The 27,259-nt window shown below is 39.0% G+C and overlaps 1 long non-coding RNA gene across 3 annotated transcripts in view; it reads right to left on the bottom strand.

Annotated features, from left to right (window-relative positions):
• Nucleotides 1-27,259, bottom strand: part of LOC116085082 — a 180,541-nt gene that overhangs the window by 78,004 nt on the left and 75,278 nt on the right. For all 3 annotated transcript variants that reach the window (XR_004116406.1, XR_004116407.1, XR_004116408.1), the window contains one exon: nt 17,912-18,116. This is a non-coding gene — a long non-coding RNA (uncharacterized LOC116085082). The remainder of the gene's footprint in view (nt 1-17,911; nt 18,117-27,259) is intronic.

The raw sequence follows: 27,259 nt of genomic DNA, 5'->3' as shown, positions 1-27,259 counted from the left end.
GCAGCTCTATAAGAGGAACAACAATATGAACTAATCAGTACCCTCAGAGCTCCCAGGGACTAAACCACCAACCAAAGAGTACACATAGTGGGACTCATGGCTCCAGCTGCATATGTAGCAGAGGATGGCCTAGTTGGTCATCAATGGAAGGAGAGGCCATTGGTCCTGTGAAGGCTCTATGCCCCAGTGTAGGGGAATGTCAGGGCCAGGAAGTGGAGAGGGTAGGTTGGTGAGCAGGGAGTGGGGGGAGGGAATAGAGGTTTTTACAGAGGGAAAACTAGGAAAGGGAATCACATTTGAAATGTAAATAAAGGAAATATCTAATTAAAAAAAAGTACAACATAAAAAGAGTATGTTGGAGACGGTGCACCTTTTGAAAGTCAAAGCTTACCCCCAGTCTCAAACTTTCTCTAGCAAAACCACATTTCCCAAGCCTTCCCAAACAGTTCCACAAAGTGGGGGCCAAGTATTCAAACATAGGAGTCTCTGAGGACCATTCTCATCCAAGCCACCATGCTAATTTCATTTGTTTAGGTTTTAGAGAAAGTTTTGTTGAAAATATTTAATGTTATATGAAAGACTTCACATCCTCTGAATTCAAAAGGAAATTGGTTTGGTCCCTTGTTCTCCAGCCAGGTATTTCTTTTAGTTCTAGTGACATCCTTTGGCCCTAGTCCATGCTGCCCTCTCTAAACTCAGTTTTATAGCCTTTCTGATCTCCACTTTGATACAGAACCCATTTTACATAAGTTAATTTAATTCACCTAAGTCCAGGATATGGCCAGCATACCACCCATTGTGTTTTATGACATGTAATAAGAGATTACACATTAGTATCAGCAAATACATCTCTGAAAGCCAAAGAAAGCATTTGGATCATTGGATGTTAATCCTAGAAGCTAAGAATTTAAATGGAAAAAAATAAACCAAAAAAAAAAAAAAAAAAAAAAAAAAAAGCTAGGAGAACCCCATAGCATTTGACCCAGGTTCTTCTAAGTTAAGGTATCAAATATTTTTCTTAAACTTTTTAATTAATCTGCTGGTGACAACTTTTCGAATTTTACTTATCAACACTGAGATAAATGGTTTTCAAATAATCACTGAGGAGAGGGACGTGGGAGGTTAAAATAAACCTCTCATTTAGCTCCCGTCACACATCTGCTCCTGAAAACTCTGTTTTGAACTCCAATTTATTTTTTTTTAATTTCTGAAAGGACTATTAGAATATCAAAAGGATAAGGGTCCTATGTGTCTGACTCATACCCTAGTAAGAAATAACAAAATTTTCCAAGATGTGTTTAAAACTTAGTAGGCAGACACAAACACTAATGTTTCAGTCCAGTGATATCCAATATCTATTATAATGCATTTAAGGATCTGCAAGATAGAAGATTTTTTTCAAACTGTGCCAATCAAAAACATCTAAAACAATAATACTTAATTCTTTTCTAAGTTTTAAATCAATTACCTATTATTCCTGTGAGAATTTGAGCCTCTTCAAAGATACCTATCCCACACCCCTTATTCTTGACTATCTTATTAATTTTGACATTTTTCCCTTTATATATCAAAGTAGCAATAGCAACACTATCAGATTCATCAACTAGTGAAAGATGGTTCCAACTTGAAATCTAATTAATTTTTCATGTTCATTATCTTTTAAGAGCATTTCCTACAAAAGGGCATTATCGGCTCCTCTTCTCATAATAACTGCAGGAGTCATCCTTATCCATTTCCTTTTTTTCTAATAGGTTAGGATAGACCTTAAATACTTAAACTCACACTTCTTGTCAATGACTTTTGAAAGGATAAGTATTAAATATGTCATTTGAGGTGTATAATGTGTTACAAAAATCACATCCATTAGAATAAGGAGCTCATTAACGGATGAATTTCAAGAACTTTCAGAACTACATAGTTACTTTAAGAAACACTGAATGGGTCACATGAAATGTACTGTGTATTGCCCTTATTTTTAAAAAATCAGGAGAAAAACTATTTTAATTAAAATGTAATATATGTATTTATATTTATATGTATTTACACATATAAAAGTATACATATAGATATATATATATTAAATTTTATTTCTCTATTACATGGAATAAACCACCCTAAATGAATACTTGTAAATTTTAAGAAAGAATAAAGAAATGTGGATTAATAAAATCTATTTCAGGTACCTAACAAACTTGCTGTGTAAAGAAAAACTAATAAATCAATATTTTATAGAGAAAACCTTACTAATTTTAATGCAAGAATTTTAACATTAGAGGTATGAAACTTGTCAATTGTCTTTAAAAGCATTTCCTCATACCATACATAACTAAGCATGCTGAAAGAATGTTTGTGATCATGAAGAATCCCTATATCCATCCCCAGTCAGTCTAGATCCTGGTGGTTTAGAAAGACATTGATTACTAATACTCAAGGATAGGTATCAATTGTCAATTAAAGAAAATAAGTGGATGCTTTCCCTTATCCCAGGTCTCTGTCTCCTGGAGAAGCCCCCTACCTCCCCACTCCTGTCAGTTCGAGATTTCCATTCATTTTCATATGGGCATTCCTCCTGTCCCTCCTCACATCTGATCTCGAACCCCCCCATTCCCCTCCCCATCTCCTCTCCTATCTAGTTCCTTCCCTCTATCTGCCTCTTATGATTACTTTATTTCCCCTTCTAAGTGAGATTCAAGCATCCCTGCTTGTGCCTTCCTTATTTAGCTTCTTTGGCTCTAATAAGTATAATCAACAAATAAATAAATGAATAAATAAATAAATAAAATGTAATCTAATGTGAAAAAGGAAGAAGAGGAGGAGGAAGGAGGAGGAAAGCAAAAGAAAGAAATAAAGGAAGAGAGAAAGAAAGAAAGAAAGAAAGAAAGAAAGAAAGAAAGAAAGAAAGAGAGAGGGAAAGGGAGGGAGAGAAATGAAGGAATGAAGGAAGGAAGGAAGGAAGGCAGGAAGGAAGGAAGGAAGGAAGGACAGAAGAAAGGAAGGAAGGAAAGAAGGAAGGAAGAAAGGAAGGAAGAAGGAAGGAAGGAAGAAAAGAAGGAGCCAGTAATATGGTTCAAAAAAATATACAGTAAAAAGCATTTACCACAAAAGCCTTTTGACCTCAGTCCGATACCCAGAACCTACCTAAAGGTGAAGGAGCAAATTGGACACCACAGAGCTGTCCTCTGACTGCTGAAAGCACACCATCCACCCATGTTCTCTCCCACGCCACCCCCATCCATTTTGGGATCAACAAGTTGAAATGAATGGAATTCGAAGAGCTGGACTAGGAGGTCTCTTCAAATGCTGCCTGGGTTTAAACAAATACAAAAGAGGACCCAGGGAATGAGCACCAGAAAGCAACTTCTCTTGAAACACCAATTCACAAAGCTTATTTTTTTTTTTCTCTTCAGAGCTACCACTACATTTTATCACAGAAAATTGGGAATCCAAATCATTCCAGTTTGTCTAACAAGTCAAAAGTGAAGAGAAACTCCAGCCCAGGACGCTGAGGACTTATTAGATACACCTCTGTAATATGCATTGCTTGTGTCATTCTTTTTAAGTGCGATGGTGAAATGTTAACCCTGTACCCTCCTGAGTAACAGTTGCCTGGAGTATACTGGGGCATGTATACTCACACTTGGGAATCTACAGAACATATTAGCAAATTGAAACCATAGCTTTTGCCTAATGAAGGGCATTTTTCTCTGTGGAAATCTAGCTAGTTCATTAACTAGGATCGAAACCACATACTTCATTAGGCACACATCTATTCAACGGAGCTATCTAATCCAAAAAGGCATAAAAATGTGCATAGTGTGCACATAACAATGCTAAGATTCCATATAACTATATACCTTTTACTTAAAAATAAAGTAACCATGTAAAGAAGAAAGAAGAAAGAAAAGAGACAAGGAAGAGGACATGGCAAGACGGGAATAGAAAACTTTATGTTTTGTACCTAAAGCAATCCAAGTCTGGTCATGAGAGAGGAAAATGGTTTTTAGATGTTTACATGTAAAACTCTACTAGATAATTCAAACTCCCATTCCTCAAAATTCAGACCAAAAATAAAACAGGCTCTCAACAAGCATGATTACTTTTTAAAAGCTGACTTAGATCATAATTTTAATGCTTTCTAAAATTATAGGGTTTTATACATTCATCCTGTTTCTAAGTACTTAACATCTCAATTTTTCCACTATCATAGAGAAAAAAAAAAGTGAGCAAAATTTGGATAAAGAGGCTAAAAGGTGAACTGTTTTATAGAGATGAATAAGCTAGCAGTCCCCTGGTCATGACTTCCTGTGCTATACAATTTGAGAGTAGAATAAAATGAGTCTAGTCTTCAAGGACTGAATCTTCAATTATATTCTGAATAAACCCAATCATGATGCCACCATCTTCTCCATTTAGTCTTCAATTAGATATGCAGAGTTTAAATGATCTCCTTTCTTTAGGAACATGAATCCTCTCTCTCTGTAAAAATACTATTTCCTGTTGATGTTTTGTTTTGCTTTCTTTGGGGGAGCGCATGTCTGTGTCTTAGGAAAGTGGTTCTGCTTGTGTGATCATTATCATCATTAGGCATTTATGAAGCACTTTAAACTTATTTACTAGAATTCATGATGTCCCAGGAAGATAGGCTGGCATAATGGACTTCTTATAAATGAGAAAATGGAGGTTAAGTAAGTGAGCCAAGGTCACATAGATAATTTGAATAAAAGACTCAAAGTCCCTGACTTCCTGCTCAGGATCTGAATGAAAACTTTAAGATGGCAAAAAGAGATACCTGGTTCAAAACTTTATTCCATAACTATTAATAGAGGCAAGTAATGAGGCAGCTGTGTTTCATGCAGCCTTGTAGCTGCTGGCACTGTTTCGTTGTATGTAAAAGTTCCTGAATGCCTAGAGAAGAGCTCAGTGTGTAAAGATGTTAGGTCAATGTCTTTGAGGTTCTCTCTGCCTTTCCTCTTGGTCAGGAATCTTATCTCCAGCTTCAGGCAATATATCCTCCTGCAAGATGGTGAGAAAGGAAGGAAGTACGTCATCACTCCTGGATAGCCCTATAAGACGGAACAAGCTAATGGAAAATCTCTGATACAAGTCTACTTATAGGACTGTCAGTGGAGTTTCCCAGTATGAACATCACATTGTCTCCTGGGTTTAATAACAAAAACAGAAATCGAGACAACTGTGTCAGTCAACAATGGCTACCACACTTACTTTCTCGGGTATCTGCAAAATATTTATTTGGTAAACACTCCTTGGTTGTATTTTAACTTAACATTATTAACAACCCATGGAATCCATCCCTTGGTTTTTATTTAAATAAAAACTTATAAGAAAATGTAATCCTCTAGCTTACTTAAATAAGACAAAGGCAGTGGTTCAAACCCAGTCTCATGCTCATGGTGAAGGCCAATCTGTGGTCCAGTTTTCTTAAATTGAGCGGATGGAGAGTTGCTCAGTGTCGCACATTTTCTAGCATCTGTGCATTTGTTTGCTTGGTTTGTTGGTTGGTTAGTTGTTTGGTTTGGTTTTGAACCAGTCCCCAGTATATATATACTTTCTTCCTCTCTTTGTTCATTCTAACCCTATCTATTAAGTTTGGTTGAAATCCCAGTTGTATCATGAATGCTCTCCACCCATTGAACTCAAGGCTCAATCCCTTATTGAACATACCACACATCTGTATGTCTCTTGCTGAGATTTTTCCACCTGCTGTAGGAACATTTACTAATTATGAATATTTGATAAAAATTTCCAGTCATGTTTTTCTCTCACCCCCACAGAGTTTGATATTCTTTTATATCTACATAGGGTAATTTTTATGTTAGAATAGCAGATAACCTTTTTCAAGAGCTTGAAATGTGTCATTTAAAAATGTATGCATTACTTTAATTATTACAACAAATCTATGAAGTTAATACTATCATTACTCTCATTTAACATGTGAAAACTTCAAGTTCAGAGAAGTTAAGGCATTTACACAAAGACATACAGGTCATAGATTGTGTGCAGCTGAGATACAGTGATGCTGGCAATTTCTTTAAACATCTATTAGTCATTCTGCAAATGGAAAGAAGGGAGGGAGAAGTGAGCAAAGAAGAGAAGTCGGAGCAGGAAGAGATGTATGCAAGAAGGCAGGCATCATGTAAAAGTGAATTTACCATGAATTAACAAAATACAGAATTCCTCAAACTTTTTGGCTTTCTCATGGCATTAAGAGGACACACTAAGACAACTATTGACTAAAATGATCTGTGATATGTTTCAAACGGATTAGAAAGCAAGAATGATTACAGTTCAAGGAAATAAAAATTTTAATACATACATGCGTACACCTTAAAGATATAAATGATATACCCTAAAGAGTATGTACTGAACAATATGATTTTTGCAATTTTAGAAAAATTTAAAGGCTATTTTAGCTGTAGTTACTTAAGATGTCTGTCAGTTTCTTTTCTGTCTGTCTCTCCCATTGTCATGCTGACCCTGCAGATACAGGGATCATGAGTGATTTCAGAACAAACTAAGTTTCAGATGTATTGATTTGGAGGTAATGGTTTATTTATGGAATGAGCAGTTATTTTCATGTATAGTTGTCATTTTTAGTCTCCTAACATAGAAACAGCTTCTAGAAAAACTCCCAGTACTCTTTGTGTCTGTTCAACAACCCTTCTTAACAATGTTCTGTACATGTTTATCAGAGGTATTGTCTTATGAATGCCTAGTATGAAAAGAACTTTGGTAGTAGATGAGAAACAAATATTTAAATATATGGGACCAGACTAGTTTCAGGGATATTCTTTCATGCATCCAATACATAAAATTATATGGAGGGAATGTGCTTCATTCCAAGTCAAAATTCAAGTTCTTTCTTAGCAGCAATATTCTATCTTATGCAGACAATGGCATTACAAGGCGCCTTGTATTTGTTTGTTTCTCTTTGGATGGGAATTGTGCAAAATAGAATTTATCAGCAAGTGTGTGTTTGTAAAGAACAAGCCGATAATAGTGCTATAAACAATAAAGTTGTCTTGGAGCGGATCCACATGTTTTATACATCCTGATGTGTCTTTTCCACAGTACTGTCAATAAAAAAAGTGTAACAGAAAGAAAAATTTCTAAACTCTCAATGGAAAGATATAAATTTCCATCCACTGTGGAGACAGAAAAGGTAAACTGTACTTTTTTTGTCTCTCTTAATACATACGGAGAATTACAAGACAAGTGTCCAGCCAGAGGGCAGAAAAGGAAAACATAATTAACAATGTGGATTAAAATATAATCAAAGGATCAACAGAGAGCTATGGTGTCATTTCTCTAAATAGTCTGACTATAAGTTGTCAGCTCTCTAGAATTCTAAATTGTTGTCATTTGTTTTCATTTTGATAGTTCCATATTCTTTGTCTTAAACTTCTTAAGGCAACCCCAAATATTGCTTATGCTCTAGGATTCTTCATAGATTCTGTCCCCATAGGAAGGAAAAAATCACTGGTGGAACTCACTCTCATCCAGAACCTTCACTGTGGATGTGGGTGGCTAACAGTATTTAGTGGCATATTTTTTGAAGATATTAGGTACTTAAATGTCTATATTTTTAGTGCAGAGTTGAGAAGACCTACCCTTAGAGGTAAAAAGCAAAGTAAGCATCTAAATTGATAAATTAGATGATGAAAGGCTATAGAGCTGATAAGACTGATGGAAAGGGGTCCAAAAAAACAAAGTTTCTGCATGCCTAGAAAAGAGAACAAAGTGTAAATACAAGGAACACAAAGGATAACTTACAGGAATAGACTGAGCAAGGGCTGCTTGGAAAGAGTTATGAGTGCACTTGGTGCAACGTAGATCTGTAACATATTACCTCTGCCCAAACTCCTCCCGTTCAGAGATTCACTGTAGCGGTTCAAAGAAAGCGGTACCAAGGCTCAGCTGGGCTGAGCTCACTGTCTCATTGGCTGGTGGAAGGTAGAGTTAAAAGGATATAGGAAGTAGAATGAACTAAAGATGAGGAAATGAGGGAAACACTAGTAGTGCAGAAGTAGAGAGCATGAGCAAACGAGTCATCATGTGCACAAGGGAGGAACACACATACACACAGACAATCTTCCAGCTTGGAGGGGGTAACAACCCCACAGGTATTATAACAGCATCAACGAATCCAGAGCCTTCAGAGTTCCCAGAGACTAAGCCATCAACCAAAGAGCAGACATGGGCTGGTCCACGACCCCCAGAACATACATAGCAGAGGACTGCCTTACCAGGCCTCAGTGGGAGGGGATCTGCCTAATTCTGTAGAAACTTGATGCCCTAGAGAAGGGGATGCTGGATAGGAGGTGGGTGTGTGGGTGGGAGAGTGGGAGAGCACCCTCTTAGAGGCATAGGGAAAAGGAGATGAAGTGAAGAACTCTGGGAACTCTGGGAGTGGGGACTGGGAAGATGGGCAACATTTGGAATGTAAATAAATAAAATAATTTAATTAAAAAATGAAATAAAAACATCTTCCAGATCCACCTCTTGTTACTCTCTGATGCTCTCAACCCACAATATTCTGGTTTTGCTCTTACAGTGTCTGTCTGTGAAGCAGGATTCCCGATTACATAAAAGCTTGTAGGCTACCAGTGACATTTTTTAATGGAAGTCATGGCAAAAGAAACAAAGTTAACATAGAAGGACATGTCAGCTTCATTATGCTACATTATTTTTCCCAAGATGTAAAAATATCCTTAAACACTTGTGTTGAGTGCATGGCATGACCAAATATTAAGTTTAAAACTTTATACACATGTAATGTGCATAGCAGCACTCAGAAATACATGTATTATTTCACTTTTATAAGTTGAAATGAATCAAACATAGGGAAAAAATTGCATATGCTTAAAAAATTATGTAGCTCAGAGCTAGAGTACTTGCCTAGCATACACGAGGTCCTCCGGTCACATTTAATATCAAACAAACTAAAACAAGAAGTGTTCAAGGTCGCAGAAACAGTAATTAGTGGTATTTAAAGTATCAAGTGCTATTCAAAGTACAGAGTTTAAGTTCTTTAACCAACATCAAAATATCAGATTATTATACCCTACTCTAGAAATATTGTACAATTAAAGCAATATAAAAATTAAAACTGAAAAACCTACGTAATGGATCTGGTGTTGTTTCTCGGTGATAGAGCACTTGCCTCCCATGCATTCAGTCCCCAACAGTCCAACACGTATGCACACACATACACCCAGAATCCTAATTAAACTGGAAGCAAATAAGCTGTTTGTAGTTTTTCTCACTTAAAGCCATCAATAAGATGGCATTCAGTTCTTCATGCCTCTGCCTTTTACATTCACCCACGTACATCTGTGTCTAGAAAAAAGGCATTTTACGGTCCCACTTCTGCTAGCAGGGAATGCTTCAAAGAAACATTCAAATCTTTATACATACATTTTAACGCTCCAGCAACACCTATAGAGACACTTGCTCATGTTCTCTATCCTGACTCAGAGAGTAATGAATGTGGTTTTTATCAATGAACATCAGATGACTTTCAGCATTTTCTTAGAACCTGTATCAAGTCATCCACTACAGACATTCCTCCTTCCTGACTAGAGACAGCTGTGCTGCTGTTTAAATCTCAGTATCTTCCCAGTTAACGGTGCTCACCCACTCTTAAAAACTGGCTACAACACACATTTCTATTAGGAATTGATGGCGCTTTACATTTTTGACTTAACTTAAATCTCTGTTGGATTTAGAAGCCTATAGATTTCTCCCCGCTTTTCTATAACTAAAAATCCAAAAGTTGAAATCATGTTGTTCTTACCACCCAACATGTAAATTATCTGTTGACATTGTGTTTGTGTTAGAGGCCACTAGAGTTCTCTCTGTATGTCCATAACTTAAAATACCCAACTTGTTTTATATTTTTAACACACAACATAGAGATTACTGTATCCATATGCAAAGAACAGTAGCAACATACAACTGAAAAAAGAAATTTGCATAATCTAGACATTTTTGGTTTTGCTGTTTTCTTGAGGTCTTACTATATATAGCAGGATGATCTGAATTCACTGTACAGACCAACCTGGCCTCAAACATGGGCCACTCTTCTTGCCTCTCCCTAAGTTCAGTCACTAGTAAAGTCTTGAAGTAAACAATTCTCTGAGATTCTTATGAGTTGTAGCCTAGGCTCTGAGGCCATTTTAATGTTTAGAATAGTGAGTCCTAACATTAGATTAACAAGAAACAAAACAAGGCGTTAGTGTTATTTCAAACATTAACACTGTAGGCAGCTGCTAACTAAGAATCCATTACTTGTGTAGTCCAGATCAGAAGTGAAAACAGAGAATGTGTCCTGAGAGGAAAGTATTCTGTGAACCACTTTAGCTTTCAGTTTATAAGAGAATAACAACAACCATTTGGGATCCTTGGATTTTTGAATCATATAACAACAAATATTAACCTTGAGCAACATAACCTCTGTGACTGAAATAAAAGCCATCTAGCTTCCGTAAATTTCAGATGTTGTCCGTCAAATGAGGGCTATAATGCCTGTTTATATTATCAGCTTGAAACTAACACACTGTTTATAAAGAATAATGGATAACCTATAAGATACCTCTTCTAGAAAACCTTGTGCACTTGAAATTCAACATATTGGAAACATGGATTTCTTTTCTAGTCTCTGCTCCTGTTGCTCAAGTCAAAATGGTAAAAAATCATGGCTAAATTCCCCTTCACCCACCCCCTTGGCATTCATACTTTATTAGAATTATAAATGTTATCAAAATGTTCTCCTGGGTTTTCTTTGAATTCTGAATCTTCTCAGATCAGAAGGCCTTGCCTAGTTCCATGTTACTGGAAGTTTTGTTGTGGTTATAATGGTATCACGATGGAGGGACTGTTGTCAGGGAAAGTCACAGAGGCCTGGTCCTGAGAAGGCACTACTATTGGTCTTCCAGATGGTTGGTACTCAAGATGAGACTGTTAGGAAATCGAGATAGCCCACATGCTTAGCCCATTCTACAGTCAGCTGTGTTTCTTGTCCTTCTTCACCATGTTCTGCAGAGCCAGGGAGACTCTCACAAAAGTATGTTCATAGATCCACATGATCCTGGACTTTTCACTCCCAAATTGTGAGCCACACACAAGTCTTCATACATATGTACATATGTGTACATATATATATATGTATATGTATTGGATATACATATATGTATATGTGTGTATATATATATATACATATATATGTATATGTATATGCATATGTATTGGATATATATATCCACTGTTGAACTATTACAGTTACTAATCATTTCCTGAGGATAAGTAGGAGAGACTACTCTTCCTAGTTCCTCAATTTTTTTCCCTTCAAATTCCTTCTCCCCATCACTAATGGGGTATTTGTTCTATTTTTTTCACTGCTTTAATAAAACACTCTGACCAAATGCAACTTAGAGAGGTAATTTTTTTTTTTTTTTTTTTTTTTTTTTTTTTTTTGGTTTTTCGAGACAGGGTTTCTCTGTATAGCTCTGGCTGTCCTAGAACTCACTCTGTACACCAGGCTGGCCTCGAACTCAGAAATCCACCTGCCTCTGCCTCCCAAGTGCTGGGATTAAAGGCGTGCGCCACCACCACCCGGCAAGAGGTAAATTTTTATTTCAGCTTACATTTCTAGACTATTGTCCATCTCTGAAGGAAGTCAGGACAGGAATTCATGGCAAGAACTGAGAGGCAAGAACTAAAGAAGAGATTTTGTGTGTCAACTTGACACAGGCTGGAGTTATCACAGAGAAGGAAGCTTCAGTTGGGAAAATGCCTCCATGAGACCCAGTTGTGGGGCATTTTCTCAATTAGTGATCAAGGGGGTAGGGTCCCTTGTGGGTGGTGCCATCCCTAGGCTGGAAGTCTTGGGTTCTATAAGAGAGCAAGCTGAGCAAGCCAGGAGAAGCAAGCCAGTAAGTAACATCCCTCCATGGCCTCTACATCAGCTCCTGCTTCCTGACCTGCTGGAGTTTCAGTCCTGACTTCCTTTGGTGATGAATAGCAATGTGGAAGTAAGCTGAGTAAACCCTTTCCTCCCCAACTTGCTTCTTGGTTATTGGTGTTTGTGCAGGAATAGAAACCCTGATTAAGACACTGGCTTACTCCCTAGGTGGGTCATTCTCTGGCTGATAAGAAGCTAACTTTCTCATATAACCTAGGCCCACCTGCTAAGGGATGGTGTCGCCCACAGTGGGCTCTGTTCTCTCACATCAGTTACCAGTCAAGGCATATTTCACAGATACGGCCACAGGCCACTCTGATTGAGGTAATTTCTTTAATTGATATTCCCTCTTCTCAGATGTTTCAAAGCTGTGTCAATTTGATAATAAATACCGAGGCAATTTCTAGGTTGAAAAGTCTGATCATGTTGTTGACTCTCCAACTTTCTGCAATGGCTGTCTTCTGACCCTGACATCAATTCTAAGCTCAAGTGCATAAAAAAAAAAAAATGTTCCTCCAAGCTTCCTTATCGTGTTTCTGCTCTTCGTTCTTTTTTTTTTTTAAACTTCATACTCAACATACTTATTAGCAATGCCCCCTTTGGAGAATGTCCCTATCTTGCTTTTTTTCTTTTTTAAAACCTAGGTTAAGGTTATTTTACATAGATTTAAAGCAGTCTACTACAGTAGTTTATTAAAAATGTCATTTCACACACCATTTCCACATAGACAAATCAGAATTTAAGAAGCCAGGAACATGTATTTTAATATCTTGCTAGCTGATTCTCATACATGCCACAGTTTGATACATGCTACAGTTTTGGAAATGCTTGTATAAATGATTCTTATTGATTTGTTGGAATCTCAAAAATTCAACACTGTCTCCAATACCAGCACTGAGGCCCATAGCATTAGGTGAGTCAAATGCCTTCATAAATTCTCATAGCATCCTGTGCATTGTGCTATGCATGCCAATGGCAACATAGCATCCTATGGATTGGGCTTTACATGCCAATGGCAATTGTGTGATCAGTTATTTCCTCTTGTGAGCTGTTTATTCTCTCAGAGAAGAGATTATCTCTTAACTGCCTTTGATTCCCTCTCATATTGTCAATACTAGTAGACAGTCCGTGCAGAGGGCTCATTTTGTGTCACTTCTTCTCTTACTTCTAACAACTACAATATCCCCAGAAGATAGATACTGCTATTAGCCACTCCATTTTGCATATGAAACTGTGATAGAGATTATATAAATGGTCCCAAATAATTCAGTTGATGAATGTTGGAAATAGGATTCCAAGCTAGGCAGGGCCTGTAGCAGGGCCCTGTGTGCATGTCCTTAGCCAATATAAAGTACCACATCCACAGATCTGCAAATGAATGAAGACTTGAATTGTCTGGCACATGATTGCTCAGTAAATGGAGCAACCACTCTCATTATCGTCACCGTCAGACTCCCACAAACCAAATTACTTGCCTAAATCTTGCAATGAACACTACTCACTCCCACCTACCCTCGGGCTCAGTCTCTTCAATTCTCAGAGCAGAATGCAGCAGGATTTCATGATGCTTCAAGACAACACTTCTTTCCTGTCTCCCACCACCACCACCACCACGGATACCACACCTCCCCAGAAAAGCATTACATCAGCTGCATCTCTTGTTCCTTTCTCACTGTCTAGTGGATGGATAACCTCATGTAGCCTAAGACCTGCCACTTCTAATCACACCCTGTTGTAAAACCTTACCAGTGGATCTACTGCCTTAGCTGCTGCCTTCGCCTTCATGACAGTGTAAGAAAGTGATGAAAACTTCCAATATCATTTAAAGCCACCCAAGACAATCCTCTGTAGAGAACTAACACCAGCCTTCCCATTCCATCTGACTATACATGTAACATGCTGGGTGGGAATGTGAATGTTTTCACATGCCTGAAGGTATATTTGTTTCCCTCTTTGGTAATACTGTTGGTTTGATTGACTTGTGTGTCCCCACTAGAAAAAAACAAAAAACAAAAACAAACTATATGTTAAAGTTCATAATTCCTCAGAATGTCATTTTTTTGGGGGGGAAATCATGTTAAAATTAGATAATTAAAGTGGAAACTAACACTTTATATGAAAAAGACATCTGATTGCAGTCATACACAGAAAGAAAACAATATGAAGAAGTCACTACAAGACCTTACTAATTACTTCAATCAAGTCTCCCCCAACCCCACGTCACCCATTACCAATCTTATCAACACCTGAACCTCAAATTTTCAATAGCTAGGAATGTGAAACAAGTTTCTGTCATTTAGGTCACTCAGTCTGTGGTACAGTAGTTGTCATTTATTTGTAGTTTCTCTCTCTGTGGTTTCTCCACCATGGGCATCAATCCTAAACTCAAAATGTTAGTGGAAAATTCAAAATATTAATGATTTATGTCTTATATTCTAGGCCATTCGGAGCATGTGATATAGTCTCATATATGCCATCAAGAATACCCCTTTGCCTAGTACATCTACACTGTTTACACTACCTGCTCATGAGACCATTGCTGTGCTCACTTTTTTAACTCTTATTTTACTTAATGATGGTTTCCAAAACACAAAGGCAGTGATGCAAAAAGGTCACCAGGAAATGAAGTTAGAAAAAGACAGATTATCCCTGTTTCTATGTGACAATGTTGCCAGACATATAGGAAAAACAACAACACAACAACAAACAAACAAACAAACAAATATGGCATTGGTATTTTGGTATTATCTGTAGTCCTGGAATACATCACTATGGATAAGTGTTTAGCACTGAAATTTGTCATAACAGTATAAGTAAATTAATATAGTTCTTACAGACTGTGAGGGTCAAGGCCAGGTGCCTTCAGATGCTTAACTGCTTATTCAAGAGTGAAATAAAAGACCACAAAAGAAGGCAAAGTAGCAAGAAAAGTTTATCTAAAGCAAAGGGATGAAACAGGTCAGACTGCATTGTAAGACAGTAATAGGTCACACAAGAGAAGAATCATGCGTACCCTGATTATTTGGGGTTTTATTTTATAGGGTTCAAAAAAAATATTAGGTTTCTGAGAGGCATGGCATGAACAGCTCTCTAGTTTGATTAATAGATTTGGATTATGTAAGCTTTTGCTAATTGCAAACATTTCTCCCCATAACACATCTGATTTTAATTACAAGCATGCTCAGTTATGCATAAGAAAGCAAATCTGGTATTATCCCTAAAAGTTTACTTGGGGACACAGTTTTGCCTAATTGGACATTCACCCAAGACTCCTTCAGAGCAGATTGCCCCCTTCCCATACCTCACAGTCAGACATAACTGGAGTACACTGGAATAGGATCTATCTAAGTTCGACATTTGCTAGGGGAAGGAGAGGCTCCTCCACTGTTTGGGGTGGGGTATGCATGTATCTCCCAGGTTGTCTCCCGGATTGCCAACACGTTGCTAAATGCATTGTTCAGAGAGGATTTTGTGTACATAGTGTGTGAATATTCTGGGTTACCAAGTACATTGCTAGAAGAGGAGTGTATGCATAGGCCAGAACAAGTGGACTCAAGGTGGCTAAACAATTCCCTACGCTTATCCACCTCACAATCAAATTTCTTCCTTACAGCCCTTTCACCATTTCTGTAGCAAAGGAAGGACCTTCAGGGGGAAGGAAGAAAGTGAAATAGAGAAGAAGCTTTGCCAAGCTGAAAGGGAACACAAGAGATATGAGACAAGACAGAAGTGAGAGAAAGGGGAAGAGAAATGAGAGAAAATAAGAAATAAAGAAGCAGAAAAAATTAGAAATATCTCTTACTGCTATTTTTCCTCACTTACATAGAAGCTCATACTCTCCTTATAGAAACCTCAAAGCTCAGGCATTGAACTCCCTACAAGAAGGGCAATAGGAGTGGTATTAGCAAGGAACACTGTATAGATGGGCAGAGGGCAATCATATCCCTACATTTCTGTAACTCGTGCAGACAGAAGCCTGTGTGATTCTATAAGAAATATATGAACACTCAAGAAAGCTGTTGATTAATCAAGGCCTGGTTAGAGACAGAAGCTATGGAGTAGAATCAACCAGATGTAATTATGTCCTTAACTAAAAGAGTAGTTTCCCACAGAACACCCAAACACAAAGCAAAGCAGCCATTGAATGTCAGAATGCATACCACTTGCTTGATCAGTGATCAGACCAAATAAGATAAGTGCAGAAGACAGCAACCCACCCGCCCCCTGCCACCTCAGCCATGTGGATGCTCAAGTGTCTTTTTGCACTTGTGTGGCATCTTTTGAGGGACACAAAGAGAGATTGTGTTCTGCAATAGGAGAAATTGATGTTTGAATTACAAATACAGAACTGTTTGACACACTGTACAACACATTTATATAATAAGATTCAAAAGATTTGAAGCTGGGGTGAGTGGCAAATGGAAATGAAATAAACTTAGTTGCTTCTGTACATTATATGTTTAAATTGTATAGAGTAGAAACCCTAAAACAACTGACTTTCTGAATAACCATCAATGTTGCAATGTCTGCGGTGCAGAGGAGCGGCTACTCTAGGTTGTCCAGGGGATTAAAAGACGACAAAGAAGCAAAAAGCTGGCTACCCACAATCCTACTGTTTGCTGGGCACCTAAGGCAAAAGTACCCACTACAGAAAGCAACATTCTTTTCCTTCATCCTGCCCACCCTTCTACTGTGTAGTGCTGCATTTTAGAGTGCTGGCTCCTTCTTAGAAAGCCTTCAAGAACAGACTAGAAAGAGAAATATATGGGGTGTGGAGGGGGTGGATAGGGAGGGCTAAGTCATAGACGGGATAATCTCCACTTTCAGATCCAATGAAGCTTGAGGTTTACAACAGTGTGTTAGCTCCGTGGGCTGCCAGCCCGTGTCTCCTAATCTATATTCAGGTAGTGCTCTTGAGCATTATGTAGCTTGAAAACTTGAAGTGAATCTTCTGAGTGGTTAATAAGCTATCTGTACAAGTAGTAATGAACAGTGACCTTGCTCTGAAACAGTGCTCCCTCAGTGCATGCCTCTTTATAGCCTCTCTAATATCATAACATTGGAGTCCCTTCTTTCTTGGAAGATTACTGTGCACCAATGTTTCTGCTGTATAAAATCAGACAGGATAGTTACCCTTCCAACCTTCCGAGGTCACCCCTGAAGGGTGTAACCAAAGCTCCGAAGTACTTTCAAGTACAAGGGTCAATGTATACAGCCTTGAGGATTTCTAGCCATAGTGACTTTTTTTTTCCCTGAAAAAAAAGGCTTAGTATGTGAACCAGGTTAGCCTAAAACTCCTGACCTCATGTTTCAGCCTCCCAAGTACTAGGATTTCAAGTCTGAACCGTGCCCCAGTTTTGGATGTTTTAGAACAGTTTATGTCATTCACTGGTTTGTTTGCCATTCATAAACAGTTAGCATGCCATATGCACTTTCCTAAATGTGGACTATCAGTGGGATAATAAAAAACCCTCTAAGAATCTATAACTCCTGTAGTATAAAGTAGTTCACTTCTTGTCCCTTGGCTGGGAAGAGGCATAAGCTTACAAAAGGGGACCTTTTAAACTGGCTTCCTCAGAGACGTCCACGCTGAATTTGAAGCCGTAGTCTGGGTTAACTTGAAGACAGTAAATAAGAGTCCAAAGCCGCCTTGTGAGTCACCAGGCACTTGTGTTACAGGTACAGCCTATAGAGAGACTTGAAATTGCTCTCTCCTCCTTGCTTTTCTCTACAGGTCATGTGTTAGATACCACAAAAATCTGTGAACTTGGAGTCTCTTGATCCTTCACTTCTTTGGGAATTCATTCTCATCAAATCATAACTTCTCTCAGACTTATCAAAACCTCAGGAAAAAAGCATCATTTATTATCTACAATTAAGACAACATGTTTAATCTTAATGTCCAAGTTGATTAACATGTCCTGTGCCCACCTCTACTGCTGGCCTTCAGTCCAGGGATAATTTATGAGTTCAAACCATTTCAGGAGTGGGAGGCAATCTTCAGTGGCTTATTTACATATAGAAGAATGATATCCAGTGTTCTTGAATATTGTCTGTCAGTGCATAAATGTTAGAAATGAACTGAGGTTGTTGTCATAGACACTGCTGCCAAGAACAGACTTCTCTTAAGCTGTCCCTGGAAGACAAGGTAAAAACAAAATAAAAATTAGAAAGGTAATTTGAGTCTTCTGTCGAACTTATTTGGACACTATTGTTTCTCTGCTCAAATACCTCATTAACTGTTTCTCCACTGAAATACCTCATTAACAAACAGCAAAACCCATAAACTTCAAATGTCATCTAGGAGAACAGCTATGCAAATATCAGACAAGTTACTATTAGTTACCTCTTTCTGTCAAACTCAGAAGTTCTGTCACTCATGTTTTACTCTTTGCTCTATTTCTAATCTTTGCCTACTGTGAGTGACTAACTATGATGAAAAAAGTACCCACATATTGCAAGAAGACTACAAAGAAAGCTGTCCTACACACACAGATCAGTTTTAAGCAGTACAACTTTTACCTTAAGGGACATCTCTTCCCTCTCTTTCTGCTAATTCCCTCAACTTTCCCTTTAGTCCCATCTCTCATTACAGTAGAGTAACAGAAGTCAGAGAGAATGAATGCATGATCTATCATAACAGGAAGTGGATGTGCTAAGACTGTGTAGATCAAGGAAAGATAGAATATAGGACTTGGAAGCTGTTACCTCCAGGCTGTGGTCTATATAGACCCAACAGAAGATCCTACACACCTCTCCCAATGAATCCAAAGTCAATGTAATTTTCAAACTAATATTTATTTCAACTGGATTACTACCCTTTTTATTTCAGAAAGTCAGAATTTCTATGCAGTTTATATTTTGGTAAATCTATCTTAATTGATCTTGCTCAGATGTGTATTCATAAAGTTGTAATAAACTTTATGGATTCCTCTAGCTTTATGGCATTGTAGAAAAATAGATCATAGACTAAGTAGTTGTACTTTTTGAAAAGAAGAATGTTCAATTATTATTTTGTGTTTTAAGACTATCTTAAGATTCACCAAAAATAATTTATTCAACCAATTCATTGAGTATCAACATTCATTGAATATCTAATATAACCAGAAAAACACACTGAGTTCTGGAGCTACACCAAGGGTTGATGTAAAGTAATGCCTTAACTGCCCATCCTTCTAGGACCATAATCAAGCAGTAGAAAAAGACAATTACATAACTAATATTGATCGGGTGTGATGTGTGCCGTGCTAAGAAAGTGTAGGGATCTATAGATACAAATGGTAAGAGGAGCTAAAGTGAAGGCAGTCTTGAAGGAGGACCATCTGAAGTCTGAGCTTCCTGAACACAGAACAAAGCATCGGTGAAGGTGAGGGATAAGGTGGAGCTTGATATATTGGGGAGCCCAGAAGGACTCAACCTACCTAGACATGGAGAACGAGGGTGGATTATCCCATGAGAGGCTGGTGAACACCGCAAGGCCAGCTCGAAAGGGTGGTCTCACTGGAGGAATTAGCAGTCCTCCTGTTGGTGTATTCTTTCATGGTTTCTGCCTAAAACCTGTTTCTATCCCAAGTGTCCCTTATCCATTCCTTGGTCTTCATTTTACTTGCATAAGAATCTTCCCTCTTTTTTGAAGTAACTCCCAACATGTTTTATGTGTTCATTAAATGTCTTTTCATTCTCATTCTCTCTCTCTCTCTCTCTCTCTCTCTCTCTCTCTCTCTCTCTCTCTCTCTCTCTCTCTCTCTCTCTCTCTCTCTCTCTCTCTCCTATCCTATCCTCGACAGTTTTGTGGTCTGAGAGTAGTGGAAGGGATGCTGAGGAAGATCTTAGGAAAAATTAATGAGGGAAAGAATTGGGAAGCTGAATTTGGAGAAGGCAAATCTGGGATTTGTTTCTTCCCTCTCCATTTTCTGTCTTACTACTTCTAAAGCAGCATTTGACAGTGGAGTGAGAAGGAAAATACTGCTGGAGGAGAGGTAGGTTTTCTGTAGAAAAAAAAATAACAAAGCAGAAAAGGACAAGGGGCAAAGCAAGACCTTGCTCTGGGCTTAGAGTAAGGACAATTGGGAGCCCTAAAGTGTCTCCTAGCCAGAAAAGCAGAGGAGGGAATAAGGGAGAGCGCAGGGACCAACCTGAACAAAGAAAAGCAGAAAGGAACCAGGTTGGTTGTTGCTTTCAGGAATTGTGAGACATTGACAGAAGAAAATTAGACTAGTCACAGGATCACCTGAAGCAAGGAAACAAAGCCAAACACATCAAATTGAAGGGATACATTGCTAGAAGTTGCACTGATATGAATCTTTCATTACAACTGGCTAATAATCTCATTCAGACTTACTTAAGCAAATAAAGAGGCATCACTGGGAACCTATGTTTCCCTGTCATTCAGTCCTCTTACCCCCGGGGCTTGATTCTCAAGTGTTATATGGCATCAAGACGGTCCCTAGCAGCTCTAACAATTTAATTTCTTTGCTTCAAACTTTGAAGTCAACATATGTTTTTCCTAACCAGATAATAATAAGTGACATTTTTTTTTAACTTGGTGATAGACGTGGTCTAAGAGTTGTCACTTACCTTAGTTCCTTCAGTCTCTATAATTTAAGCCAAATAGCACAGAGTAGTGATGCAACCTGCCCAAGTTAATCGCCTAGTTAGTAGTGTAGCATTCAGCTCCAGCTGCCAAGAAGCCAAATGTCTATGGATGCAGCAGATCAATTGTGTATCTTTTCCTCAATCATCTCCAACTTGATGGAGTCATATATCAGTTACATGCTACACACCACTGAAATCAAGTTCACAGCCACCCATGTGTTGACAGCTGACAGTGTGGTGTCCCACAGGGAAACCAATGTGCGACTAGCAGGAAAATAGTAAATATCTCAGTCAGGTATCTCCCACTGAGCAGAAACAATGTAGGGCTTGGCCATGCTTTCCATTCCACTCCTATCAATTATTTTTTTCCATAGAAACACTATGTGTGTTGTGTACCAGAAACACAGAGTGATCAGTAAGTAACTCACAGACTCCTTCTCACAGAGCTCACACTCCAGAGAGCAAGTGGCACACAACACACAAACAGATGTTTAAAGCTAAAGCCAAGGGGAGGGGAGTGAAGGAGGGGGTGAAGAAATGTAGGAGGGTGGGAGAGGGTGATGACCAAGAGTGGGACAGTGAGCAGGATATAAAGAGAATGAGAGAAAAAAACTAAAACCAAGAAGTGTTCAGGAATAAGATTGACAGAGGAAAGACAGAGGAGTGTTGTGCAATCTACATAGGACAGTTATCAAGGCCTCTTGGAGTGGGAAGCACTTGAGCAGAAATCTGAAGGACATGAGAAGGAGAAGTGATAGATTTTGGAGGAAGAATGATTGGCAATGAGAAGAACAAGTCCCATGAGTGTGTGTTCAATGACTCCCTGGAATGCCAAAGAGCAAGGAGGCTAGAAGAAATGATGCCAGGAGAGCATCCTCGGGTTACCTCAGCCACCATTGCACCCATCTCCACAATAGATCACTGAAAACCTGGTCTTTCTTCTTATTTTTAACTTCTCCCTGTGAAATTCCTAACAGCATCTCAAACCCAACATGAAGGAGTTAAAATCTTCCTCTTTAACTCAGACTTACCCTGGTGTGCTTATACTGGCTGGTAATTACATGGTCTCCTTGTTGTCCCTGAACTGCTGACAGCTTCTTTCTCTTATTTCCTCACCAAGGCTCACTCAAGTGACCTTTACCAGCACTCTCTGTGACGGTGTTCCATTTTAGAAGACACTCATCTCTTTGAATGGAAGACAGTTACAACTTTTACCAAGCTGCTATCTAAGATGCACCCACCCTCTATAGCTAGAAGGCCAATCCTTTAAACACAAAATCTCAATGGCATCAGGTGAACCTCCACAATACACTAATGCCTTTCCAATGAAATGTAAATTGTCTGCATGAACCTAGTTAAGTTATAAGGTCTTCGTTAGGAAGATTCTGGGACATATCTACAGCCTTAATTCTTATTTCAAATCAGCTGAGCCAAATTCCGTAGTTAGTCTGGGCATCTCCACCTTGCTGTCATTTATCATTCTCTCCAATTAGGATGAATAAACTCCAAATGACTACAAGATCTTGGTTCTACAAAAACTTTCGATGCCTGCTTTCATGATAGCCTATCTTTATTCCCTCAGCAAACGTCCTTTCTCTCACATCATTTTTTCTGAGCATGCTTAGCAATGAAGTCTTCTAAATTCTTCTTTAAATTTTGATCCTCAAATCTACACCTACTCTACATTCTCCCCTTTCAACCAATGTTACTAGTAGCTACTCAGGTTTACAGGTTGAAAAACAGAGCCCTCCCTCTTGCTCCTCCATGAAGTCCTGTGAGCATTGCTGGCACTGGGGTCTCTCAGAGCACTAGGTGTAGAGCTTAAGGTCTCTTAGTTTAAACCGAGTTAAACTAACCCCATTGCTGTGCCACCAAGACCTTGTGAGTGACTTGTAATTTGGGGCTTTTTGTAGTCCTCAGGATTCAGCTTCATCAGCAGCTGTACCAGTGGAACAGTGTGAAAGACAGTAAGCAGCTCTGACCCAAACTCCAGATAATCCAGAATAAAAGCAATCCTCTACCCCAGCCCTGCCTCTCCTTTGGTGTAATTTATGCCTGCAACCTCTTTATATACTTCATTTGCACAATCTGGTTTCTAGCTGCAAAAAAAAAAATCTCAGCTTTCACTTTCTGTCTCTACCTAATCAGTCATAATACAAACCTTCTGGCCCTATCAGAAGCAAGTTAGCAAAGATGAGTTAACTAAAAGAGACTGGATGCTTTACACCTCTAATCCCATCACTCAGAAGCCTGAGGCAGGAGTTGCACAAATTCAAGGCTACACTAGGTTGTACAGTGAGACTCAAAATGAAACAAAACCTGTCTGGAAGTGTTTGGTGGTTTTTTGAGCAATGTTCTCTGCTCTTTTTTATTGTCATAGATTGTTCGCTCGTGACCCCAACTTCCCACTCACTCTGTCAGTAAGAAGGCTCTCCCTTGCCTTAAGTAATGTGAAATGACCAAACTCAGTGCACCCAATACCCAAAGTCGTATCTATTTACAGACCAGATAGATGCACAATGCACACTAAACAGAGCCACACAGGAGTTGTACTGTAGTCCCTAGTGGAGAAAAAGCTTTGAGTACCCAGAGGGTACAGTGACCCCTGGCAACTCAGGAGAGTGTGACTGACTTGTTTGAAGAATTTTGCAGACTAAAAAGCAAACAGAAGCTTCAGAATCGAGAATGTAATGAAGGGCAGTGGGTCAGCTGTATGGGATCCGTCACTGATGGTTAGGGAGGATATCTGGAAACAACAGAACAACTCAAGAGCTAACACTTTGACATATGCAGAGGTCTTACATGAACCCTCTTCCCCACCTCTATTCTGAGCATCATCTACTTCTCCTCCTTTCCACCTCTGCTAGCTAAGTACCAGTTACCACCGGATCCACTCTACTATAATCACCTCTAGTACAGTTTCCCACTCCAAACTTCTGCCTATACCCCATCACCACTGCAGCACATATTTTACCCAACATCTTCAATAAACATTTGCATATCGTTCTCAAAACGTATCAGTATACGGCTGACCCTCCATACCCACAGATTCTGCACCCACAGATTCAACCAGCTATGGAGGAAAGAAAGGTACTTGCACTAATAATGTACAATCCGTTCTCCTTGTTGTTATTCCCTGGATAATACAGTATAGCATTTGCCTCATATTAGGTGTTATAAAAGTACATTGTATTTACATCGGGTTGGGTACTATAAATACCATAGAGAGAAGTGAATGTATATTAAGAGGATGTATGTTATGTAACTACTATGCCGCTTTTGTTCTGAGATTTGGGGATGAGTAGGGTACTGGGACCAATCTGCAGAAAACAGATGTCCCTAACACACTTAAAGCACAACAGAATTTCTCACAGTGGCCATGGGATCCTACAAAATGTGTTCCCCAATCCCATCCCTTTACAAATTCATTTCCTGACTCTTCCCATTGTTCACCTGCTAACAGCTATAGTGGCCTTCTCCTTTCCCCTTCAGTAAGTCAAGCTAATGGTAATTAATACAAGGGCCCTAGCCTCTACTGTTCTCCCTACCTGAAATCACAACTCCCCAAACCCCGATATTTACAAAAATTACTACTTCTTGTGATTCCAGTCTCAGTTTAAGTGTCCTTGACCACTTTATCTTCCCCCATTGAATGTATCCCTACCTGATGAAATATTATACTTGCTTTTGTTTGCGTAGTTTGTAGACCTTGCTAGAATATATATTACAGGTGGCAAAGACATTTTTCTCTCTGGATTTCTCCTGTAGTCTCAGCATCTAGTACTGTTTAATACACAATAGGCACCCAGTGCAAATATCAATGACAAATGAGCATATTAGTGTAAATGATTAATATAAAAACGAATGCAATTGTTTCAACCATACTCTATATTTAGCGAGAAAATATTATTTATCCTCATTAGCCCTATTAGCATTGTAGGCTGGCAGTTCCCTACTTGTGAGGCTGGACTGGGATCATGTTCTGAGTGATTTCACTTGTGATGAGGTTATTTAGCTTTCTGGACAATGGCCTGCCTCTTAACGCCAGCCACCTCACATTGATTCTTATTTCACCTCAGTAGAACAATAGCCAAACAGGAAGTGCTTAAAAACTAATAAGAGTGCCTCCTGTGTGCCAGTCCCTAGTCTAAGGACCTTCCAGTTATTAACCTACTTACCCTTCCATCCAGTTTATGAGGTAACACCAATGAATACAATCAATATTTTGATGTCATAGGTAAAGAAACCAAGCACAGAGATGACAAGATGTTTCCCAAAGTAAGAGTGTCTGGTGGATTATTTATCTCCCAGCATTCTATCAGAGAAATAAACAAAATTCATTGGGGAGCATCTGCTGTGTGATTTAGAGGCAAGACAGCCTAGAGGATAGACGAGCAGCAGGCTGGAAGGCTCGGAACGTCTTCTTCCTCTACATATCCTTGCTTTTGCTTTTGCTCATTTCACCTTGTGGATGGTGAGATGAGCCCTCCAGGTTCTTGACAACAATTTCCTTAAAGTTAACTGACTGTGGATGCTAAGTATATCCACAAAACACCTTCACAAAACCTATACTAGCGTTTCATTGAAGAGTTTTGCCTAGACAATCGGGTGCATCACAGCAAATGACCCAATAGAGATCTGAACCAAGCCTCTGACCCCAAGCATATCGTCTTAAGCACTGGGAAGCTTTGCCAATATTTGGCTGGATAGAAATCAAAGACCAACTCCACTGTGAAAGGAGATGGCTGCTTTTCCTCTGAAGGTAATCGCCTGCTCACCCTTCTCAAGCACCTCAATGTGTAACCTGTTGCTAGGCTTCTCTGAGCAGAGCTGTTTAAAATATATTTGAAAAGTGATTCAATGTGTGAAGCCTCCCTTGCTTTCTAGCCAGAGTTCTCTCTACATGTTTGGGATTTGTAGCAGGGAAAACCCACAAATGGGATTTCAGCACATCGGAATTCAAATGTCCTGGCTGCTTGACAGTCGGATTGGCAGCCTAACAGCTTCCAAACTGACACAGGCTTGCTGTCCTGGAGAGAGTGACTAAAAGCAATTTACACATTACAGAAGGTTGAGAGTGCCTTTTCTTTCCTGCTATAAAGAACACTATAACTGATACCAAGACAGAAAGTCAGTTGGAAAGTCCCCCCTAAGTCGAACTTACTAGAAGTCTAAAGTTTGCAGTTCCATCACTCAGCTTCCCAGCCCTCCCTTCTGCCACTTGCCTCCAGGCCATATTCCTTCCTGGCTTCTCCACCCTATGACTGTTCACAGACATTCCTAAAATACAGTGAACACTAATTTAAACTTTGAGGATGTAAGATTTTTTTCTCAACTTTTGCCCAGTGCTAATTCATTTCCTGGTGGACCAATCTAGCATTAGGTTAGTGGTCTCTACAGAGTGAGTGCTCACACAGGGAAGTCCACAGGTAAGGCATATGTAAGAGTTACTACACACGAAAGGCCACAGTGTGATCTTTGTTGATTCAGGTTGTGTCGCATTATTTCTAACTCCCTCTAATGCTAGAGCATGCTACCAAAAGTGTATCATTCTATTTCTTTTAATAAAAAAAAGAAAAATTAATTCAGTAAATACTCATTTCATCCAAAAAAAATCATCTGAGGGACAAAAAGTTGGACAGAGCCTTGAAAACCTTAGCCAAAGAAAGCATACCAATCTGGGGTCTTTAATGCAAGCAGAGCTAAGGGCATGGGCATCGCAGAAGGAATGGCAGTTTGACTCCACTTAGGCAGTCAGAGCTTATATGCTGGCCTTGAATTTCAAGCTGTGGATCCACTGACAAAATAAAATGCTAACAAAATCAAATGCTAATATCATTCTTTAGGTGGGGAAAGCCAAAGGAGACACGAGTGAGTGAATGGTGACCATAAGGCGATTGCCGTACATATGGCGACTCTGATGGCTATTAGCAGCTGTCCACTCAAGTACATCTGGAACTAAAACCTGATCAACTGGGTACACCTGTGTGGAAATCGGAAGACCCAATTAGAATCCAGATATTTAGAGGTGAGATGACCTATTTTAAATCAAGATCTTTTGAGGTAGGAAGATCCACCTTTAATCTGGGACACACCTGCTATCAGCCTATCTATAAGGGACTTGGAAGAAGGAGACTTTCCTTCTCCCCCTCCCCCTTCCCTTCTCCTTCTCCCCCTCCCCCTTCTCCCCCTCTCTCTGCTTGTTTGCTTGTTCTTGCTCTTTTACTAGCAAATCCATTCCTTTACTGACATTAGAACCAACTTCTTCTGGACCCTGGCATATACTAAAAACCAGCTAAGACCAGCTTCATAGATTAAACAACTACTGAATTCTTTGCTCTTCTGCACATAGACATTGTTAGACTAGCTGGACAACAGCCTATCAGTCATTCTAATCAATCTAAGATAGATAGATAGATAGATAGATAGATAGATAGATAGATAGATAGATAGATAGATAGATAGACAGACAGACCATGGATAGATTGGTTGATTGATTGATAATAGATGATATTCACTCTATCTTCTGTTCCTCTAGATTATCCTGAATAATACAGTGACTGAGAAATTCCCCCCTGAACAGATGACATATTTTATTTATTTGAAAGATCTATTTTGGGACTCTCCAGTGAGAGCTGCCATCTTCTCTCCGGTGAGTTCCTAAGCCGGGAACAGTCAGCAGGG

The sequence above is a fragment of the Mastomys coucha genome, unplaced genomic scaffold (genome assembly GCF_008632895.1).
Source record: "Mastomys coucha isolate ucsf_1 unplaced genomic scaffold, UCSF_Mcou_1 pScaffold9, whole genome shotgun sequence".
In the NCBI taxonomy this organism is placed as follows: domain Eukaryota; kingdom Metazoa; phylum Chordata; class Mammalia; order Rodentia; family Muridae; genus Mastomys; species Mastomys coucha.
Note: the sequence above shows the minus strand (reverse complement) of the source record. Positions and strands in the feature narration are given on the sequence as shown.